Below are 24,206 nucleotides of genomic sequence, written 5' to 3'. Positions count from 1 at the left end.
TATCACCACACTGGGCAGAGAGTGACTCAAGATACTCCTTCTTTATAAAGATGGTCCCCTCTTTGAAAGGGAGGATGAGGTGCATGTCAAATGATCAAATCTTCTGGTTATGATGCACTATGGTAGGCAGAATCCTGGTTCCCCCCGAAACATCCTTGTCTTAGTTCTCGAAACCTTAGGTGGCAGAAGGGCTTCTACAGGTGTGAGCTGGGGAGAGTCTCCTGGAGTGTCTGAGTGAGCCCAAAGTCATCACAGGAATTCTTACAAGGGAGGCAAGAGGATCAGGGTCATAAGGAGATGTGATGATGGAGACAGATCAGAGAAACATCATTGCCGGAAGGGGGCCGGAGCCAAGGAACACAGGTGGCATCTAAAACTAGAAAATTCAAGGAAACGGATTCCCCTCTGGAGCGTCCAGAAGGAACACAGCTCTGCAGACACCTTGATTTTAGCCCCATAAGACCCGTTTGCAGACTTCTGACCCCTGGAGCTATAAGGTAATACATTTGCGTTCTTTTAAGCCACTAAGTCTGTGGTAATTTGTTATAGCAGCTGCAGGAGACTGATACTGTCATTCTCTGTATAAAGCATTAGAATGAGGCCCAGCCCTCCACTTTCAGACTCACAGAACGTGACTCCTTCTTCCTTTGGTGATTCAGAAGATACTTTAGGTTCCTCCTGTGCCTTGGGGACTGTGATGATGAAAATAAGTTCCCATGATATCCATGCTGGTTAAGAGAGAGCTCGAACTGACAGATGTGAAACCCGTCTGCTTTTACTACACTGTTTGTAAGAAACCAAAAGAAAACGATCATTTGGAGTAGAGAGAAAAATGCCTCAATTGCTTACCCCAGAACCTGACAGAATTGTGCGCCGTTCTGTTCTAATTTCCACGTCATCCTGCCTACCTTTCTGGCTCTTTGAGGCTCCCCATAGGGGTCCAGTGCTGTGGGACTGGGGTTCACGTTAAATATGGGGTTTGAGGAGAGGGACCCATTCTTTTCCCTCGCTCTGCATGCCTCCTTCCTATTAACGTCACGCGGAGTTATGTGTGTGTATCTAGAAGGTGGTGGGTCCCATTTATTGTAATACAACCGGTGCACAAAATCCCGCACTGACACCACTGACACGCTTGAACCGTTCCTTCAGAGGGAAGCCTCTTGCGGGTGGTAGGTATCAGATGACTCCCAGATCCATTTTTTAATCAAGCCTGGCTGCCAGGAGATGAAAGATCACGAAGGATTTTTTTCTCTTTTGTCTTTCCAAATTTCCATTTCATAGCCATACACAGAGAATCTGTCTTCAAAAATGGATTCTGTGTTAGCAGGAGGGTGGATACGTAGTTGCTGTGAAGCCTGCAGCACCGTAAATGAGGCATCTCATCTCTTCCCATCCCTGGTCACTCCACAGCATAACAGTTTGAAGGCCAGGACCTGGCTCTCTCCATCTGCGGGACGGGGAGCTCTCACCTGCCTGCCTGAGTCTGGGGCTGTGGGTCTGGACAGCTCAGCCTCCTTCCCCCACCCTTCAGTCACATCCTGTTTGAGTGTGTAGCCCGGGACAGGCTGGCTTTGTTAGTGAGCTTGCCTTTTCGAAGGGATGGCAGGCAGGGGCAGGCGGGGCTTTCTGGCGAGCTAACTGCCGGCCTTGGAGGCGGGCCCCCAGGGTCACAGACGCCTGACCAGGAAAGACGGTTCTCAGGGCTGGAGTGTGCAGGATGCTTCCAGTCCACTTTTCCTCCCCTGCAGTCAGCTAACACCTCGTCCTCAGCACCAGTCCACTCGAGGGATGGGGTAGGTTTGAAAGTTCACCCTTGCTTATTGTATGCACGTTTAAAAAAAAAAAAAACAATTAGGAGGCAGGTGGCTCAGAAATGGGGCTGAGGAGTCCAGCTGCTTAGAGTCGAGCTTGGCGTTGTCTTGTAATAGCCGAGAGAACTTGGACAAGTCCACTGACCTGCGAATGTCCGTTTCCCCATCTGTAAAATGGGAGCATGAGAATGGTACCTATTCCACAGGTGTGACAGGGAAGGGATATAATGAATGTCAAGTCGTTTGTGTTGGCTAATGCTAGTGTTCAGAAATAGTAGGGTTTTTTTGTTGTTAACTGGGTGAGGGGAGGGAATGGATTCCTCGAGCACACAGTTCTGCAATTCAGAAATCCTCTCCGTGGTGTCCTAGCCCTGGGGCTTTGGGCCAGTCCCGGGGTGCTCTGTCTGGGGTTCCCTGGCACGTGCCCGGCAAGGGCCTGGGTCAGTGTGTGCCCCCAGCCGGCCCTAAGTCGGGGCTTCCCTCGGCTGCGGTGACGACCGGCTGCGCCTCTGCTGGGACTGTTGTGGGGGATGCGGTGTCTCTTAGCCCCTGTCCCTTTGCCGTCTTCTCCAAGGGGACAGTGGGGATGCAGCTCCACTGCACTTACGGGGCTGCATGCGTCAGGTCTAGCGGTGCACGTGTGGTAGCCGACGTGAAATACAGGAGCAGCTCGTTGGGTTGCGTTTCTCTTTCTTGCGCTTCATGGATATGGCGCTTCTCACACACAGCAGGTTTCTGGCAGCCCTGCGTTGAGCAAGTCTATCGGCACCATTGTCCCAACAGCATTCGCTCACTTTGTGTCTCTGTCACATTTTGGTAACTCTCACCGTATCTCAAACCTTCCACCGGCACAAAGATTACAACTCGCTGAAGGCTCAGATGATAGCACTTTTTAGCAATGAAAGCATTTTTTAATTAAGGTATGTACATTTTGTTTAGACATAATGCTGTCGCACACTGACTAGACTACAGCAGAGTGTAAACCGGGCTTTTACCTGCGCTGGGAAACCGGAAGATCCGTGCGACTCACTTTACTGTGATACTCACTTTGCTGCAGTGGTCTGGGACCGGACCCGCCGTGTCTCCAAGGTCTGCCTGTAACTGGACCAGCAGGTCTCGACCGGAGCAGTCTGGCAGTGTCTGGAGACGTATGTGGATGTTGCAACCAGAGGGAGATGCTGCTGGTATCCCGGGGTAGGGGCCAGGGCTGCTACTAAAAACCCTACGATGCACAGCACAGCCTCCCACACAGTGGGATCGTCAACAGTGCCAAGGTTAAGGGACCCTGAGTTAGACGATGTCACTGGTGACGTATTGGTCTTCAATACGTTGATTTGTTCTATTTTACTGATGGTGTCTGTTTACATTCCGGTTGGATGGTGTATGGAAAATCACGGTTGTCGAGTGAAGTAAGGAGTGAAAATAGACTCTCCTCCCCTACAGCAACTGTTTCTACCGAGAGAGGAAGGATTGTGGAGAGAGTGGAAGGGACGGTGTTAGTGGGACTCTGACAGGCGACCAGATGCCAGGATTCTGATTCTGTCTCTGAAGCTTCTTAGATACGGTGACTTTGGGTGAGACCCCTCGCCTCTCTGGCCTTCAGGTTTCTCTTCTGTCCAGTGAAGGGGTGGGATGAGCTGTAAGTTACCATTCTGCCCTCAAATTCCTAATTATAATTTTAACATCAAACCCAATGGTCACCTTTTCCAGCAGGTCCAGTGGGAAATAACTTGGGTGGTGGTGACAATGATGGCTCAGAGAGGGTAGAATAGCCCCATGTCCTATCCATGCCTTGAGCCATGTGGATTGGAGGCTCTTGTGTTTGTTAGGGGATTCTGACTGTCCAGTGTCCCCCAGAACCCTTATAACCATGACGGTAACAACAGCCGCTGGCACTGAGCACCCACTGAGCACCAGTAGCCTTTGAAGAGTTTCCAGTACAAAAGTTGATGTACTCATCGGTCCCACAAGGGCGGGGCCACCCTTTGACCCGCCTCACGGACAGGGAAACAGGCCGGAGAAGGCATTTCCCCCTGTTGATAACCGGCAGCAAGGGAGCGGGCAGGTTGCTGTCTTGTCTGCGAGGAGGGGCGGGATGCTCACCCCAGTTCCAGGGAGCAGATCCTCCCCCCCGCGAGCCTGAGCCTGAGCCCGAGTCTGAGCCCACGCTCACCGCCCATCTTGAACAGGGAGCACCTGAGCGATTTCGTGGTCGGATGAAGCGTACCTGGGAGATGCCACCCTCCTTGGGAGGGGAGAGAGAAGACCGAGGAAATGCGCAGAGGAAACAGTGGAAGTTGTATCGCCCCCCGCCCCGCCCCGATGCAAGCGAATCGTGTTGGGGCGGAAATCCGACCTGAAGTTCAGACATTTCACAGAAAGACGAAACCCTGAGAGCTGTGATTTCAAAGGAAACCTCAGAGAGGCTGCATGTCCTTGCCAAGGAATGTGAGCCGGCACTTCACGCCCGGCTGCCCGGAGAGCCTGGGGCCCTTCCCACCTTCCTCATTCCTCTGTGAGCGGACTGTGTGTTCCCTCTGTGCATCTGTGTGCTGGGATTTCCCCTGTGCCCTGGCCGTGTGATGGGAGGTGTGCAGTGAAAACGGTAGAGCTCATCAGAAAGGGTAAGAAGTGATGTAAATGGCCTGGGCAGAGTCACCATCGACATGTTATACTCAAAGGAATGCAGTAAAGGGAGCTTCCACATATACTGCGTGCCTAGTACATGCCAGGCCCTGGGCTGAGTTCTTTGCTTGCACTGACTCATTTCAGTGGCTGCAGCGGTCCCAGTGGGCAGGTGGAATTGCTTCCACAGATGAGGAAGACTGAGGCTCAGAAATGTCACAGGACTTGCCAAGGTCGTATGGTGGAAATTGGTGGAGATGCAGGTTAACTCGCCCCCCAGATATCTCTTACAACTCGGGTTCTTGGGGCTGACTCTCTGCAGTCACCCGGGGGCTTTTATAAATGATGACACCTGTTACACTTCCCAAGGATTCTGGCTCATTGAGTCCTGAGTGGGGCCTGGACGTGTCTCTTACTATTTTTTTTTAATTCTTCAGGTGACTGGGGAGCCAGGGTTAAGAACCACTGTCATGTGTAAGTGTGTGTGTCTGTATGTACAACTGTGTGTCTAATATTAGTTTCTAAGGGCTGCTGTAACAAAGTACTATAAACTATGTGGCTTTAAATAACAGAAGTGAAACTAGAAGTCCAAAATCGACGTGTCAGCAGGGTTGGTTCCTTCTGGAAGATCTGAGGGAGAATCCATGCCCCTCTCTTAGCTTCCGGTGGTTGCCAGCAATCCTTGGAGTTCCTTGGCTTGCAGACCCATCACTCAGATCTCTGCCTCTGTCTTCACTTGGCGTCCCCTCTGTGTCTTTCCATGTCCATTCTTCTTATGAGGACACCAATCATCAGATTTAGGGTCCACCCTAATCCAGTATGACCTCATCTAAACTAATTATATCAGCAAAGATACTATTTCCAAATAAAGTTGCATAAATTTGGGGGAGAACAGCGTTCAGTCCACAACGTATGGGTCTATAAATAATTGGCATTGCTTTAAGACATGGCTGTCCTGTTGAGACCTGGTAGGGTGAGCCCCTGCCCCAGTGGAAAACCATTGCGTGTGTTTGTGGAGGGAGAGGCAGTGGGGGGGAGGGGGCCTGTCCCCAAGGATGAGGTTGACTATGCCTCTTGAACGGGTCTCGTGTCCTACTTCTGTCCCCGTGGCCACTCACCCAGGAGACCACCACCTTCTGTCACCTGCATAAAAATTGCCTCCTGCCTTCCATCCTGTGCAAGCCCCCACCCCACTGCACTCCACCAGTTCATCTTCAAGCATCTTCTAAATGACAAATCTAAACTTGCTACTTCTCGGCTCAGGGCCCTTCGCTGGACCCCCTTGTCCTCCTAGGAGCCTCCTCAATTTCTCTCTCCAGCATCACCTTAGTCCTACTCCCCATCCGGAAGTTGCTTCTGTCCCTGAAACCCATCTCTCATGCTCTTTCTTCAGGCTCATAGCCTTTGTGTGGTCCCTCTGCCTGGGAGGCGGGACAATCACCACCCCAAGCCCGGGGACCCCAAAGGCTGATGCACTCAGTCAGGGCTCTGGTCCCCCGGGGGGTCCCGCAGGCAGAACAGAGTGAGAGGAGAAGGCCTCCTATGTGGGCCTCTCTCCGAAGCCCGGAGTAGGACAAAGGAGCCAGTAAATATCCCCAGTGAGACTCCTCCGGCCACTCTCTAAGCTGGAAATGAAATGACCAGCTGTAAAAACACGGCGCATAATACAAACCCGCTTAATGGTTTTCTGAAACGTTAAAAATTAATGTTGAACACCAACACTTTTAGTGGCCAGATGTCCCCCGTGGAGCTCAGTGTCTGGAAATTGTCCTCGTAGGGGACACCGGGGACCGTGGCTGGAGGCCGGTTTGGGCGGTTGTAAATGCCCTGTACAGCAGAGGCCATTTGTGGGTGAGCCAGACCTCGCAGGCTCGGGCAAAAGGCTGAGTTGGCTTCTCTCTTCGTCCGTCCCTGATCTCTGCTCTCTCTAGCTGTTTGTAAATTTCAGAGGCTTTTTATAACCCTGGCTGGTTTCTCCTCTCCTAATTCCGTATGCAAGGCGGAGAGTAGGCCTATAGATGAACTGGAGTCAGCCGATCCGTCTGCTGTGGCCACTGGACACTCAGACCCATCTCCTCTGATTTTTTTTTTAGCCGTCCAGGCAAGGAGTGAGGCTCACGTTCCCAGCGGCTGCCTGCAGGGCTGTCCATTGTCATTGATCAGCCGTGAATCATTCTGGCCTCCAGAATCTGTAATTCCCTGCTCCCACTTCCCCATCCCTGTGCGGGCAGGGAGACACAGTGGTGTGCAGCAGTGGTGGCCAGGGACTTCTCTGTGTAGCGTGTGTCGTTGCCAAGCACCCCAGGTCGCAGGGGAGAGGGAGGACCCACTGGCACGGCCTGGAATCTGGAAAGCCACAAAGGTTGCTGGAGAAATGCTCTCGGTTTGTTGGGCCTGAAACAGCAATATTTTTTAAAACCCAATCTGCTGCTCAGCCAAGTTTAAAAACACCCCCTTTATATTTTAGATAATAAAGCTCAAAATTATTCACTATATTAAATGCTGCTTAATAAAATTATGGTCTAATGAGCTGCCTAATGCGTGTTTGCCAGGTTTCAACTGTCTGGGACCTGCTGAGATTCGCTCTGATGGTGTTGATTCAGTTGCAGGTGAAATACGCCTCTGTTCTGTTGCCACGGGGGAGGCAACAGCTTGGCATTTTCATCCCTCCGTTGAAGGCCTCCTAAATGCGAAGGGCAGAGGGTATAGAGCACTCTGTAGTACTAGGGAAGTCTCTAATTGTAGCCATCTGCAGGGGCAGACATTGGAGAGGCTTGCTATACTTGGTTCCTAGGCTGGGTTAACAGTGTTACCTCCCTAGGTAATTAATAACTTCTTGTCTTAATACTTTTCAGAAGTATCCATCCAGGGCTTTGCAGATTCCTTGGCAAGAACTCTTAGAAACTGCAGTTTGGTAGGGGTCCAACCCTTTCATTGCAAAGCTCAGGCCAAACAGAAAGTTTGCAACCTGTGCTATGACCTGGCAGTCAGACTGCCCCTGGGCCTTTGCACATGCTGTTTGCTCTGCCTGGATAGCTCTTTACCCTCACTCTCTGTATCCTCACCTCCTTTGCCATGTCAACTCCTCTTGCTTCAGTTCTCAGATTTAATGCCTCTTTGTTTGGAAAGGCTTACTAAGCTCCCAGGCCCCTGCTCTGAGTCTCTGTGCTTTGGCCAGCATGTACATTTCCATCCATTTCTTGGCTTTGCTCTTTTTTGTTTCTTTTTTTTTTCTTTTTCAAAGCTGGCTGTATTCTTAGGCAGGCTCTCTCTTTAGGGGCAAAATAGCCATGGGTAACTGAATTCATATCCCCAGATGAACCACCGGGCCTCATTCCCAACAGTTCCAGCTAAAGTCCTGGGTCATTTGTCTATGACTGAAGCAGTTCCACTGTGAATCTGATTGGCTAGGCCTGGTCGTCAAGTTAAGAAATAGACTCAGTCCCTCTCAAACCAGGTGATTTTTATCCAGATGATAAACTGTGGTGGCTAATACCAGAACTGAGAATAACACTTAGATTATGAATACCAAAATAAGGAGATACACCAGACAGGCAAAAAACTCCGCCAGCCAGCTTATCTCCCAGAGGTCCACTGGACACCGAGGTGAGTTACACGGGATACCCCTGTATCCTTCTGCATCAGATCTGTCTAGATTTGGCCACGGATGATAGAAGATCCTAAATGACAGTAGCCTAAGTGGAAAAAAGACGTTCGTAATTTTTTTCACGTAAAAAACAGAAGTGGGCGATGCAAGACTGGTGTGAGGGCTCAGCTCCACAAAGTCCTCGACATGCGTTTTCTTTCAGCTCTCCACTGTGCCATCCCTGGGTGTGACTCGCAACCTAAAAGGCCAGGGTGGCACTCCAGCTGTCACAGCCACACTCCGAGAAGCAAGACAGAAGACCCTGGAAGGAGGAGCAGAGCGACCATGCAGCTGACGTTTAAGGAGGGCTTCAGGAACACATTCTGTCGGCCGGAACTTGGTGACATGGCCACCCTAAGCTACAGGAAAAGTTAGGTGTGCCCATGAGCCACTTAAAAGTTCTGTTGCACTTGGATGTGACACTAAAAGCACAGTCCATGAAAGACAAAATCGATCAATTAGGCTGTATCAAAAATCACAGTCTTTTCCTCCACAGGAGACACTGGGAAGAGAAGGAAGCAACGAGAGAAGATCGTTGGTGTCACATATCTGACAAAGCAGTGGCACCCGGAATATGCAATGAATTCTCAAGACTCGACAGTAAGGAAACAAACAATCCAATTTTTTAAATGGGAGAAAGACTAAAACAGACACTTCACCTAAAAGGATATATGGATGGGAAATTAGCCCCTGAAAAGATGTCCAGCATCACCGCCTATTAGGGAAATGCAAGTCAATATCGCAGTGAGAAACCACTGCACGCCTGTCAGAACGGCTGCAGTTTAAAAGATGGACAACACCAAATGCTGACAGGGGTGCAGAGCAACTGGCACTCTTAAGAGAATGTCAAACGGTGCAGCCACCCTGGAAAACGGTTTGGCAGCTTCCTAGAAAGTTAAAAAAAAATCTACCGTATAACGCAACAGTCTGACTCCTGGATATTTATCCCAGAGGAATAAAGACTTATGTTCACATGAAAACCTGTGCATAAACGTTTATGGCAGCTCTATTCATAAGGGCCCGAAACTGGAAATGACCCAAATATCCTTCGACAGACGGATGGATGAACAGACTGTGGTACATCCATACGGTGCAAACCTGTTCAGTAATAAAAAGGATTGAATTATTGATTCATGAAATAATCTGGAGGAATCTCCCAGGCGTGATGGTGAGTGAGAGAAACAGTCCCGAAAGATCCCACACTATATGGTGTCGTTTACATGACATTCTCCAGAAGACATGAGCGTAGATCCGTGGTTGCCAAGGGTGAAGGGTTGGGGGAAGGTGTGACTACAGGGGACGGTACCGGGGAATTTGGGGGGTGGTGATAGAGTTGTTTTGTGTGCTGATTGAGGTGCTGGTTACACAAATCTATGCATGTTTTAAAATTCTTAGAATTGTACATCTCACAAAATTCAGTTTTATTGTAAAGTGTTATTCCTATGGTAAAAAGGAGGCATGGATATTGGGGGGCGGGAGTAGCAATCTGACCACCCACACCTCACTTTCCAGCACATTCTCTTTGTTGCGCTCTCAGACCTCGGAGCTGTCGACATTGGGGGCCAGATCATTCTTTGTTCAGGGGGGCTGACCTGTACATTGTAGGATGTTTGCAGATCCCTACCCACTACCCTCTAGATACCAGGAGCGTCCCCCATCGCTAGTTGTGACAACTAAGCATGTCTCCAGACCCTGTTAAATGTCCGTGGGGAACGCAGTTGCCTCTGGTTGAGAACTGAGTGTGTTTCAGTTACTTACAACTAAGTAACCTTCAGCTGATTTGATTGTTTCCTTTCTCAGAGACCCTGTTGTTTTTCCCTCTGTCTCCATCGCCTCTTTTGTGACAGCCGCCCAAGAACTCACAAGGTGTAAGTCGGATATACCAGAGGACTGGACCTCCCAGGCACACGAGGCTGTTTGCTGGGCTTCCTTTCCCTACGGTCTGGGGCAGCCGTCCCACGGGTCCCCGCCGTCTCCACACCCTCTCTCCACAGCTGCGTCACCCTCTTTTGTCGCCCTCTCCATCACATGGCAAAGGAAGACTAAGTATCAGGCAGTTACTGACTATGAGTGGCAGAGTGTTGAGCGCGGGTTGTAGTTACATCTTAAGCCATAGGTGTTTCCCTTGGCTCATTTTAAACTTCAGAAAAGCCATTCCACTATTTAAATATAGAAGAGTAACATATTTTAATAATCAGACCCCAGGGCATAGTTTTTCCTGTTGCGTGAAAAAATAATGGTCAAAGCAGCCCGCAGCCAATTGCAAAATTATGTAAAAGTAATGGAAGGAAATCCGAACCCACACGCCTTGCATCAAGCTGGACCACCTTTGCTGCCGTGCTGCATTCCCTATTTCACACACTCCCCAGCCCAGGATAAAGATCGTGGAGTCAGTCAAGTCTTTATTTCAAAAGGGCTTCCCTTATTCCAAAGGGCGGTAGGAGTGTGAGCCAGAGAAAGACCCATCCATTTCTATCTTTAAGTTAGGAACCAGCAGTGGAATTTACTGGATTGTCTTAAAATCAGGGGAAGCTCAGAGGACCAGAAGTTGCTTTAGGACATGGGGTTACAAACTGCAGTGCTTGCGTACTCTGGGCGGGTAAGTAAATGATGGAGCAGGTCGAGTGGAAATTGCAGTGCATGAGTTGGAGGGTCCGTGCCCAATCTGAAGCCTGAAGTGGCTTCTCATGTCTACATCACTGCTGCCATGTGGGCATCCGAGCCTGGTGGTGTGAAATCTTACGTGTTTTCGATAGACGCTGAAAGCCTGCGTCCTTATTTGGGCCTTTCTGATTTGTAAATGCTGCAGTAAATTCAGACGGGAAAGAACAAGTCTGAAGTATGTCTAGCTGTGTGCTGAGGCCCACGAGTTTGTGACTTCTCTCCCACCCCAACCCCCCAAAGGTCGACTCTGCAGAAACCCTGAGAGGGAAGCTTAGCAGGAAGTTCGCTGTTGTCATTGCTCCCAGCATCAACCTCCATTTACCCCGCCATCTCCTCCCAGTCCTCGTGGGTCTTTCCTTCCCGGCTGGCCTTTCAGTTTCTCCTACTGCCCCAACCATCCCAACTAAGATGCAGCTTTTCCGTAGGAACGTTTCAATTTAACCCTAATCTCAGCAGCATGGAAAGCATGCGTAAGCCAAGAAACCAGGGTATGAAGTTCTATGGGTGGAATGATCCCGTGTCTGTCAAGGTCACAACCAAGAAATTAGGGATGCAGGTTGGTGCGGCCACTCTGGAAAACAATACAGCAGTTTCTCAAAACATTAGCAATCGAGCTGCCATATGATCCAGCAATCCCACTTCTGGGCATAGGTCGAAAGGAAACGAAAGTACTATCTCAAAGAGATATCTGCACCCCATGTTCACTGCAGCATTATTTACAGCTACTCAGATTTGGAAACAACCTCAGTATCCATCCACGGATGAATGCATAAAGAAAATGTGGGCTGTACGTGCAATGGAATGTTTTTCAGCCATAAAAAAAAAAAGAAGGAAATCCTGCCATTTGCCCACATGTTTGGGCCTTGAGGGCATTATGCTAAGTGAACTAAGTCAGACAGAGAAAGATGAATACTGTATGAACTCACTTGGATGAGAAATCTTAAAATCCTTATATTAGATATCTTAAAATCATAGATACAGAGAGTAGGTTGGTACCCGCCAGGGGCAGTGAAGGTGCGGACAACATGAGTGGAAGGGGATCAAAAGACACGAATTTCCAGTTATAAGATAATTAAGTTCAGGGGATGTAATGTACAGCATGGGGACTACAGTTAATCATACACTATTGATGTTTGAAAGTAGCGAAGACAATAAATCTTAAAAGCTCTCATCACAAGGAAAAAACTAACTACGTGAGGTGATGAATTTTAACTAAACTTACTGTTCCAATTATTTTGCAATATGCACATATATCAAATCATTATATGTATACCTTTAACTAGTATAATGTTATAGGTCCGTTGTATCTCAATAAAACTGGGGGAAAAAAGAAATTATGCACAGAAAAAAAGACTAGAAGGGAACATGACAAAATAAATATTGATAGTGGTAGGCTCTTGGGCATGGAAATAAAGGTTATTTTTGCCCCATCAACTTTCTTGTATTTTTCACACTTTTCATGCTGGAAATGTGCTATTACTAATTTATAATGAAAAACGTTTTTTAAAAGGAAATCTTACTTGGAGACTAAGTGAGAAATATTTAGAAAAAAAAAATCAATAGTGACATTTAGTGAGCATAGATTCTTTGATCCACAGGTTCATTTAACTTGCCCGAATAGTAAGCAGGGCGTTTGATCTCAGCTGATCTGAAGACAAAGCAGGCTTGCCCCTGCAGCACGCATCTTGGATGAGACTGTTGATGGAGGGGAGACTAAAGCTGTTGAGAGGATGGGCTGGATGTTTCCCCCTGGAATTCTGAGAAGAAGGAATTAGGATGCTTCAGAGAGAAGTAACTTCCAGTCTGTCATTTAGCACAAGTACAGAGCCCTCAACTCGTAAGATTTTCCTTCCTTGGATATTTAGGAGTGAGTGGATGGGAGTCACTGTGGTAAAGGTGGGAAGTAATAGAGCTTGCTGATATGAAGTGCACGCCTTAGGTCGTGTCCTGGTGGGAACTGGCCTCTTCCCTGGGTGAGTTGCAAATGGTTAAAGTTACTGGAATCTCTGGGGCATGAGGCCATTCTCTGCCCTGAGTTAGATGACTCTCTTTGTATCCTCACATTAAAAATAGGCAGTTTGGTGCACCCATTGCTTTTAAGTTGGCGGCAAAGGAATTTGAATTCATTCATCAGTTCTATCCACACATTCAGATTTTCCAGAATGGTTTTCCAGCATATGCCCCGAACTGCTATCCCTTGGATCTGATCATGACCAGGCAGACATCCTGTCACCCTGGAGCAGCATCACATTATTCCTCTGGTGGTGGCCAGGCGCAGAGCTCTTTAGCTCAGTTACGTTTTCTCCTCCCGAGGCCTGATGGATACGGAGCCCTCCAGTCTCTGATAATCTTCAGACCACTGTAGGGCGCTTACTTTATGCCAGGCCCAATCCTAAATTCTTGACATTTAAGAGTTGAGGAAGACATTATTGTTTTTCACACTTTATAGATGGGGAACTGAAGCACAGAGAGGTTGAGTGACTTGCCCAAAGTCACATAGCGCGTAACTGGTAGAACCAGGATTCTAACCCAGACAGTTTTCTCTGGAGTCTTTGGTCTTAGGGAGACAGTTGTTAGTTTACATTACACCCCGGAGCCTGACTGATCCCCTTCTATAAGCCACATTCACATTTTGCCTGTTGAAGTGACTGAGGGTGTTTACACACACACGCAGCCCAGGGAAGGTCTTAGGGTTTGTCTGCCAGCACATTACAGAAACGCTACTCTAATAATTATCCGCTTTAAAACAGACCAATCAATCCTAAGGCAACGATTGAAGCCTGATGATTAGTAATGTCTGATGGGTGGTTTTTAGCTCGGGGTTAGGAAAAAAGATATGGTACGAGCTGTGACGAACTGAGAAGGAAAGAAAAGCCAGAAGTCCCACGCCAACAGAATTTTTTTCTATCCCATCAAGGTTCCATAAACTCCAAAAATCTTTTGTGCCTAATTGCTTTTTGTTTGTACCTTTTGATGTAGCATGAATTGGTGGAATGATATTAAAGGAAAGAGGGTAAACCTACTATGTGCCAGGAATAATTTTTGGCACCTAAATTCTATGCCATTTTTAGTCCTCTCTACTCTGCCACAAGGGTAGGTGCTGTTATTAGCACCCCTATTTTACTGATTCGGAAGCTGAAGCCCAGAGAGGTTTAGTAACTTTCCCAGAGTCACACAGCAAGTAAGTACAGAATAAGTGACAGAAATTACTGTGTGTGTGTGTGTGTGTGTGTGGCAGAGTAAGCCAGCAGGTTTTGTTGGACATCCACTGTTGTATAATATTATACTAAATATGTATTAAAAATTAATTACAGGAAACATTAAACCAAATATTTATTAAAATTTATAATGGTACCAAAACCAATAGTAGTGCTTTCCAATATTGTATATGAGAATCTTTTTCTTATCAAAGCTCTTCTCATCCCATATGATGTAACTCCACTTTCCACCTCTTTTGACTGATAAAAATCTCAACTAACACAGAGACTACGAATTCAGCAGTGTTGTAAGTAAATTAGTACCTTATTAATCAGCAGCTTCTTCATACAGTTGAAAGCCACACACGTTTGCATGGTGGGTATCTTGGTCAGCCCGTCCAAAGGTACCTGAGGGTTTTTGGACCGTGTAAACAGCACCAAGGGCCCTTCTCCTCTGCTGGGGCCCGTGGCTCCCCAGGTCGAGAGCCCGTGGTTTAGGGAATCAAAGAGAGGACGCCTCAAAGGTTCAGCCCCCAAGTGCTCCGGCGTCCGGGGAGCGGGCAAGCAGGCTGCCCTGAGAGGCAGCCCAGCGCGCTGCAGGTCGGGCGCTTTTCCTAAAAATCTGAATTTCAAATTCACAGAGAGTCACGGAAGCTCATTCAACGCGTTTTAAATCCAAGAGCTTCATTAAGATAAAACCGTCTGTTCTTTAAACGACCAAATTAGGCGTGATCTAAAACGCTTCCTGGTCATTCCTCATCTCACTTCCAACTTGCCGTGTTCGGCTTCATGAACCTTGAGAAAGAAGCTATTGTTGAAAATGGAATGTTGTTTTTCCTCGCTGCAGAGTTCGGAAGAAATATTTAGACTTGCTTTGGTGGCAGGAAGTCGCGGCCTTCCTTTATTCTGGGTGGGTGGTCTCTGCACGTGTGAGCTTCCTGTCAGTTTGCTGGTAATGAGCGGGGCGGTTTTCTCGAACGTCCGTATCTGTTAATGAGCGGGGGCCAAGCGCCTAATAAGTTGGAAATCAGCCTGTCTCCTCCTAATCATTTCCACCAAGCAGATGGGGGTATGTGTCTGCATCCTGGAGGGCAGGGTTCATCTCCCAGCCCGGCCTCTGAAACTGAGAGTACTTCTGAAAACAGGCAGGAATGGCCTGGTGCAAAACCATTAACTCAGCCTTGATGAGCGTTACTCTGTGGGAACATCACTGAAAAGAACAATGTCTACTTGGTTGGATTTATTTTCCAAAATTTTGATTGGGGCTTTTTTTCCCCTCAAGAGAGTAATTGCAGGGTCTCCAATGAACCATTTGAACTCCAGCTTCAGAAGAAAAGACAAATCATAATAATGTAGCTCCTAACGGTTCACAGTCGGGCAATGCATCTTAGTCGGCCCTGGTTCAATGGCCCAAGTGCCTGAACCCAGAGCCGCCTGCTCACCTTTCCAACTCTTTTACGTGAAAGTGGGGTAGCATGAACGACACTGGCGACCCCATGAGATGCTTTCGAGATGGAAATCGTCTCCTCAAGGGGAAGATCATTCAGCACTCTGTAGTTTCTCAAACTTTGCCTTCGCTTGCTTTAAATTAATTCCTGCAGGAAGAACATTTTGGAATCGAAATGAGGTCTGCACAGGGCAGCTCACCAAGCCACAAATCAGGGCCAGCTTCAGGAACGAAAATCAAAAATCAAAAAGCTAAGTTGCAGAAGACAGGTTTTGTTGAGGAAGCTGTGTCTTTATGTGCGCAAGGTCTTCCCCCGGCCATGTAATCTCGAGCCGGTTATAAATCTGTGACAAGTGTTCTTCACTTTGATTAGCTAGCAGCAACCCTGAAAAGTTGCTCAATTTGCTCTCATTTAAAATTGCCTTTCCAGAGTCATTGTATTAACTTCCCCTTCATTATTTTTCAATTGGCTGTGGCTTGGATTTTTCTACCTTCTTCCTCCCCCTGCCCCTTAGATTTGGTGTCATATATTTATTTGTTGGTTTATCCATCCACCCATCCATCCACCCATTCAGCCATCTACCCATCCAGAAAACATTTCATTGCTGACTATGTGCCAGGCCGTGCACTAGCTTAGCGATCTTCAAGTGGGGACAGTTTTGCCCTCCTAGGGCTATGTATGGGGACACTTTTGTTTGTCACAACTGGGAGTGACAGGAGTGCTACCAGCATCTAGTGAGAAGAACTCAAGGATGCTGGTAAACATCTGCAATGCACAAGACAGCTCCCAACAACGGAGAAGTATCTGACCCAAATATAGTAAAGCTGAGGTTCAGAAATTCTGCTGCCTCAGAGGTAAATAACTGGGTGCCTGGCCACTTGGAATTTAGAGTGTTGCAGGGGAAGTTGGCAGATAAACAAGGACCTTGTGCTGATGGTGCTGGTCAGGTCATAGGTGTTTTCCATCATTTCTGCTTCGGAGGGTGGTTCAGCAAGCAGTTCATTCATGGGTCTACAAGAAGATTCTTTTCTGGAGAGGTCCAGTAGGAATTGGAAATCGGGACAAAGGGGTTGGGTGAACAAAAACATTGTAGATACAGGTGTGGGACAGAGCGTCATGAGGGTGAAGGTTGAACCTTGAAGATAGATGAAGACTCTAGGGCAGAGGTAACAAGTTCCTCCGCCAGCAGGTGCCAGGTAAGGTGGGAAGAACCGTGACACACAGCAGCTGATGCAGTTCCCTGGGGAGTGCTGGGGACCATGTCAAACTTCAGAGCAGCCAAAATAGGCAAGTGCCTCCAGTCAACTGCCTCCGTCCAAGAATGCAGGCCCAGGGTGGCCAGATCCTTGTGACTTTTCAGACTATGCGAAATCTCCAGAGTTTTAAATGCTCACAACTAATTCAATATATATTTTAAAAACTAGAAAACACTACATGCTGTGCATGTCTGTGGACTACATCCCATGGAGTTTTGACATCTTTTCTCAGGATTAAATGAATGAAGGCTCATTATACCCAACATGGTACCTGGGAGACAGTAGGTGCTCAATATACACTGGTCGAGAATGAATACTTTACCTAAATCAGGCTTTTTCAACCTTTGCACAGTTGACATTTGGACTGGATTGTTCTTGGTTGTGGGGTCTGTCCTGTGCATGAAGGATGCTTGGCTGCATCCCTGGCCTCTACCCATAGGTGCCAGCACGCTCCCTTCACCCCAAGTTGTGCCGACCAAAGTGTTTCCAGACACTGCCTGCAACATGCTTGCCCAGCCAGTTACAGTTTGACTCAATGCCATGAGTTCTTGGCTGTGGTCTGCTGGTGGGTCGGTCAGCCCCAGGTAGAGAACCCAGAAAGAGATGGACAGAAAGAGCATCTCTAAATCCCCCAGGCCTTCCCAGGACAGACACCTGGGCCCCTCTTTCCTGAACATCGTGTGGCTCTCTGCTGCTTCCAAGGTGGAGTTTGGCCTCTCAAGGCTCAGATTGCCTCTTTGCTTGATGTTTACAGAAGCGCTTTGAGAGACGAAGCGTGCCGGCAGCTTTGTCCCCCACCCACCTGTTGGAGAAGGACTGGAAGAGTAGTCCTTCTGCTCCAGGGACCCCAGCACTGTCTGTGTGCCCACGGGGATGAGGAGGCCACCATCTCACCCAGGTCTTTGCTGGAATCAGTAATGAAAGCAGAAGTTGTTAGCTCTGTTGAGCCAAGGTCAGCCCTTAACTCACCCAGGAAGGTGGTTCTCAAATTTGAGCCTAAGGACCACCCGGAGGACCAGTTAAAGAGGACTGCTGGGGATCCCACGGTGGCTCCCGCCAGCCCCAGTGTCCCTGTGGTGGAGGGAGCGCCCGGGATTGGCTGCTACCAGTGTCTGCGTCCCCAGGGTGAGCTGCAGTTGCCTCCAGCCTCTCTGGGAGACGCTCCAAGACCAGCAGGTGAAGGGAGGAGTCCCGACATCGCAGTGTGCAGGGTTGGCCTTCAGCATCCCCTTCATGCAGTAGCTTGGAAGAAACTCCAGAATTCAAATGACATCAGATTTCAGTATAAAAAAAAAAAAGAATTTATTTTCAGAAAATAATGGGGAAAATAGTCGGCCCTTTTGTCTCTGGACGTTGAATGAGATAAATTTCCAGCTGCTATTCTCTGTTTTTGTTAGTGGACCAGTGTTCTGTATATATTAGGATGTAACCATTTATTACTCAAAGAATTTAAATATGTCTGTAACAACCTCAGTACCATCACTACAATATCATAGCACATTCTACATATGTGAAAAGAAAAAAAAAAAAAACCACTGCTGGGCCCCAACTCAGCAGGTCTGGGGGGCGAGGTCCAAGAATTTGCATTTCTTAGAGGTTCCTAATCCTTTTAATGTTGCTGGCCCCAGGGCCACACTTTGAGAACCACTCACCTGGGCTCCAGTCAAGATCCCCACTGGTTCCACCTGGTTCCTCCCTGCAGTGGAGAAAGCAGAGCCCAGCAGGCCAGGGGGGTTACGGATGCCTGTCCAGCTCTTTCTGGGTTCTTTACCTGGAGCTGACGGGCGCACCAGCAGACCGTAACCGAGTGCTCATGGCACTGAGTTAAACTGTAACTTGCTGAGCAGTACTTTGCTGGTTCAGTAAAGTGAATTCATATGCCTGCAACCTCCTTCGTTTTTTTAATTATTTTTCTCATCCCCTTGATAATGTAGCATAGGTGGATGGGTCTCCCGGTCATTAGAGTGAATTAGTGAAATCCCTCTTTATAGGTTTTTGTTTGTTTGAGCTTAACAGAGGTGGTTCAAATGTCACTGGACGTCTGAAATGCCTCCCCTGGCGAGTGCTTGGATAACACTTCATTATAAGCAGGCTTAGCTGCTCAGACACGTATAGATTAGAACAACTTGCTTCTCTGCTGATGGAGAAACTGTGACATTTTGGTGGCTCTGATACAGAGCTGTTTGTCAGAAAGGGAAAGCCTCTTACATTTCCGTTCAGTTCTAAATCATTCAGCTTCGTGTGCCTGCGTGCTGGCCAGAGCCCGGGGCACGGAGCAACCACAGTGGGGTCTGCAGGCTGGGAGAGGGCTGCTTGCTCAGAGCAGGGGGACCAACCTGATTTGCCTGGGACTGTCCCAGTTTGAGCCCCGAGAAAATTCATCCTGCGAAACCCTCAGTTTCCCAGGGATTCAGTCCGGTTGGTCAGGCCCACTCAGAGGAGGATGGTGGCTGCAAACTCTGGGCAGGCAGAGCTCAGAGGATCTCAAAATAGTAATACCCACAACAGTCACCCAGGATTTAATACTCACAGGCCACACACTTAACCTACGTGCCTCATTTCATCCTCAGAATACTGCAAAGCAGTGCTATAGGCACCGTTTAACAGATGAGGAAAACTGAGGCTCCAACAGGTTTCCTCTGGCTGTCAGAGTGACCCCAGCTGGTGAGAAGCAGGACCAGGCCACCGACCCAGGCCCATCTGCTTCAAAGCCCCTGCTCTTACCCTTGATGAGACCAGCATCCCCTGGGGGGCTTGTTAAATGCAGGTGGCTGGGCCCCACCTGCGCCTCTGATTCAGGGGGTGTGGGTTGGGGCCCAAGAATGCGCATTGCTCGCAACTTGCCAGGTGATGTTGATGCTGACGGTCTGTGTACCACGCTTGGGGGACCCGTAGGGACTCACTCTGCCTGTCTAATGGAGGGGTCATCGTCACCCATGCTGCGTGAAGATGAAGCTTAGGGAGCGTCTCCCCAGGCCAAGCGTTCCTAGAGGCGGGGCCGTCAGATCCTTGCGTGGAGACTGTGGGCGCTCAGGCCGAGGCTTCGGCTTCTTGACACAGCGACCGGGTCTCTCTGCATTCTGGGTGAAACACTGCCCAGAACAGGTCTGAGGCTCTGTGTCTCAGACCCGGGGGAGCCTGTGAAGTTAGGTTCTCTGTTGTGGCAGCTGCCCATGGCCAGACGTGCTTCCCCTTGACTCACCCGGAGCGTGAGGACGGGAAAAGCCAGTGTGAAACTGGGTGGGGGGCTGTGCGCTGGGGGCTGGGGGGAGGAATTTCAGAGCAGTGTTAAGAGTGGGGTCAAGGTACGCGCAGAACCTGGAGAGGGCTGGCATGGGAGCTGCCACATCTCAGCGCCGTGACCGTGGGCGGGTTTGTAAAAATTCTCCGTGAAGCCTCAGTGAAGATGCTGAGTGAGGAGCTGAGATAATATATAAACAGTGCCTGGCGCGTAGTAAATGTGAGCTGACGTCTTTATCATCATTCTTTGCTGCTGAACCATCTCCAAACCTCAGTTTCTCTGCCTGTGAAAAGGGAGTGAAAAGATAACTTCCCTCACCGTGGAAGGATTAAGATGAGGTGAAGCACTGAGCCCGGTGCCCGGGTGCCTAGGGAGACCTTGACAAGTGTCAGCTGTCGTTATTACGTGTGACCTTTCTCCATCCAAGTCCCACGAAAATCTGATTTAAAAAACTGTGGATGTGGGGGAAAAATACACATGTAACAACATTTTGCACCTTGGGTCAGGGACTTTGGCCCCCTAAGTCATCACTTGAACCAGGTTTAGAATCTCTGCAGTAGAAAGGAACTTGCAAAACAAGTCACTTGGGCCACTGTCCGCTGGTGAATTCTCAATATCCCCCTATTCCTTCTCCCCACCCCGTGTTCCCCACAGCAAGCCCCCAGTGCCATCATTACCGGGGGTGTGTAACTCCATGCTGTTCTAGGGCATCCGGGTAATCCTGGAGTTATCTTAATTCACAGATGCATGTTTAGACACTGTCAGAGCTTCTGCTTTTGCTTCGATGGTATTTATGCTTTAAAGGAGGCTGTCAGGTAAAGGCAGATCTAGCCAAAGGAATGTACGGTGGAATTACAGGCAGTTCTGTACAGGTCGCCAAGGAGAAGAGATGCCGTTTAGCCTTGGTGAAATTTAGGACACTATGTTTTTTGTTTTGGTTTTGTTTGTTTGTTTGCTTGTTTGTGGGAGGGTAAGGGGGATAAGTGTTAGAAGATAAAGGAATGAAAGTCATCCGTTACCTAGTATCTCTGCTTAAACTTAAGCCCAATGTGTTCTTTTTCCATTTGTATCTCCTGCAGGTAACACTACATGCTGTATCCTTTATAATCCATGGAAACTTCTAGAAAGTCAGCCACCTCCTTGGTCCTACCTGGGAAAGTAAAATGTTACGTTTTTGGTAAATGGAAGATGCACAAAGCATTCCAAGCCTATCCCTGAATTGGATATATCATCTTTTTAAAAAATTAATTAATTGATTAATTAATTTTAAACTTTTTTATTGACTTATAGTCATTTTACAATGTTGTGTCAAATTCCAGTTTGTTGCTTTTAGAAACCATGTTCTCTATGGCCCTACAACTAGGCAGTTTTCAAATAAGGCAGGTCCTGGCATCTGGGAAGACTAGCTGTTTCCTTTGTTGCCAGGGAAATCATTTCAAAATGGGAAGAAACCCTGAATCCCAGCCCCCAACAATCTCCAAAACAATACACATCCTTTAAAATAAAAAAATCCAAACAGCGAAACAGCAGACAACACCAAACACAACGCATTAGTCCACATCAGGAAGGGTTTTTTTTCCCCCAACTGAAGGGATGAAAGGGCATCATAATTTTGTTTTCAAATGTGTTTAAGAACCTGTTATTAAAACAGAATTAAGGCTGAGTCCCAGGGCAGCAGCTCTGCCACTACCGGGAGATAATCTTGATAATGCGATTAGCGCCTGCTTGAATGGGGCTGGGAGGCAAAGAGAAAGATAGACGTGAAAGCTGGGGCTTTCCTGAGCCACCGCCAACCACCCGCGGCCTGAACACAGATGCCTCGTTCTCCCCACGATCGTGTGACAGACCCCGCCGTTGGGGGAGGTTAGGGGCTTCACCAGCAGTAACGTTTACCAGCTGCTCCCCATGTGCCAGGCAGCGTGCTGAACACATCATAGGGGATTTCTCACTTCTACCCCGTAAGGCAGACACTAGTATAGCCACACGCTCCCTCCTACCCCATTTCCAGATGAGAAAACTGAGAGGGTGGAAAGTTCCCTGAAGTCACACAGCGGCTAAGCGGCAGAACTGGGATTCAAACCCAGGGCGGCCAACAGCAGAGCCCTGCTCACTACAGTTACAGACGGGGTGGCCGGGCACTTAAATGCAGGAGACTCAAATCTGTTGGAGGCCTTTTACTTAATAGCCGTCCCCAACCCTACCCTGCAACCTAGGAGCCGGGCAGCTGCGATCGCTGCTTAAATGCTTGCCGGTGAGGCGCCATCCGTGGCCGTGCAGCTATGAGGCTCCTGGGCAGTGCTGCCCTCTGCCTTTTGCTTTTTTCTCTCTAGAGAGCAGGGTCCTCTCCATACCTGGGCCACGTGGGCCCGCTGATTGGCAGGCTGGTGGCAGGTGCCTTCTCTGGGTACCGCACTGTCACTGTCGTCAGGGCAACTGGACGCCGCAGAATAATGTCGTTGGTTAGAGGTCTGAGGAAGGAACGAAGGAAGTGTTCATTGAGGGCTGAGTCTGTGCTGAGTCCTGTCGTGAGCCTTTTATCGAACAGATTTCACTTAAATGTCAGGAAATCCTCCGAGGGAAATGATGCTCTTCTCCGAATCTGTGGAGGGGGAAATGGAGGCACTGAGAAGCTGAGTCAGTCCTGAGCCAATGGGAAGGGAAGGTTCCAAACCTGAAAGGTCAGAGGCAGTGAGTGAAGGATGAGAAGGTGGCCTTGTCTCTGATGATTCCATCCAGAAGGCCCCTCTTATCCTCCGTGGGCTGTCTGCTCAGGCCTCTGGACCTTCAACCGATTGAACGTTCCTATGGTTACAAACAGGGGCTGGCAGACTTTTTCTGTAAAGGTCCAGATAGTAAATATTTTAGGTTTTATGGGTCCTTCAGTGTCTGTTGAAACTCTCCAGCTCTGTCATTGTCATGGGAAATCTGTAAATACACTGGTTGGGCTGTGTTCCAATAAAGCTTTATTTACAAAACCAGGTAGTGGGCCGTGGCTTGCTGACCCCATCAAGGGCCTGCCTGGCTTCTAACGGGTACAAGTGCAGCTTCACCACCTACCAGCTGTGCGCCCTGAGGAACGTTCTCTACCTCCGTGAGCCCTAGTTTCTTCATCTGAGTGGGCCTGTGATCATACCTACCCCACAGGGCTCTGTGAGGGGTCTGTGTGTGCCCAGGGTCAGGAAGGAGGGAAGAGAAGGCCCCCAGGGGAGAGGTCACTTACCCTCTCCCCGCAGAGGGCAGGCTTTAGAGAGGCCATACTGGACCGACTGGACGGCAGCCCTTTCCTGGGGGGTGACTGCTCTGTGTGGGCTGGGGCTGAATGAGACATCAGGGGCCATCCTCACCATCAGGTCAGGGGGCTGCTGGCAGCACAGGCCGGGGGCCTGCTGGTCGGTCAGCCTTAGGGAGTGGGCAGCCCCGTGCCTCTGAAGCTTCTGGCTTTGTCTGGACGTGTCTGGGTCTGCTCACGGAGGTGGTCTTCAGGACCGTACGCGAGCTGATGTGAGGCCCCGGAGCGAGATGTTCAGACAGCACCCCAGGTCCCAGGCACTGTGTGTCGCAGCTCCCCCCTCCGAAGCCTGAATACTTACGTCTTACAAAGTCTGTTTCTGTTTTTCTTGATGTGATTACCTTTACATCGCTGACCAGTACTGGTTTTTTGTTTGTTTTTTTTTTTTTTTGGTATCTTTCTTTTAGTGGCTGGTGTGTGTGTGGTGAGGATGAGTGTGGATGATGTGTTGAGGAGGAGAGGGAAGTAGTTCGCAGGATCGTCTCTCCTTTTCTCTTGAACACTTCGTTTTCCTAGAGATGGTACTGTTTATTCAGCACCTCCTATGTGCCAGGTGCCAAACTGGCAATACTACCACCCATTACTGCCAATATTTACAGAGTTCATAAGAAGTACATGTTAGGCCTTCTTATTCCTGTTTGCAAATGATGAAACCGAGTCTGAGAGAGGAAGGGAACTTGACTGTCCAAGGCCACCCGGACAAGACACGGGAAAGCCTCGGCCAAGCTCAGACTTAGCACAGAAGCACATTCTGTCTTTCCTGATGGCCAGTCTGTCACCTCCCCCTTTGGCCGGTCCTCTGCAAAGCCAGTGTTCAGGGTTGTTTTTCAAATATATATTTTCAAGTAGACTTTGATATTCCCTGTCAAATTAAAAGGATACCACATAGATCCTCTTCTTAAAAGAAAATTAGTTGCATTCATTAGGATTATCATTATTTTAAAAAAACATAGAAAATAACAAGTGTTGGTGAGGGTGTGGAGGAATTGGGACCCTAGTGCACTGTAGGTGGGATTGTAAAATGGGGCA

The 24,206-nt window shown here is 48.6% G+C and overlaps 1 protein-coding gene across 4 annotated transcripts in view; it reads left to right on the top strand.

The window, feature by feature from the left end:
- KAZN (kazrin, periplakin interacting protein) overlaps window positions 1-24,206 on the top strand; it is a 406,166-nt gene that overhangs the window by 30,120 nt on the left and 351,840 nt on the right. The window lies entirely within an intron of this gene.

This window comes from Camelus bactrianus, chromosome 13, assembly GCF_048773025.1.
Source record: "Camelus bactrianus isolate YW-2024 breed Bactrian camel chromosome 13, ASM4877302v1, whole genome shotgun sequence".
In the NCBI taxonomy this organism is placed as follows: Eukaryota; Metazoa; Chordata; class Mammalia; order Artiodactyla; family Camelidae; genus Camelus; species Camelus bactrianus.
Note: the sequence above shows the minus strand (reverse complement) of the source record. Positions and strands in the feature narration are given on the sequence as shown.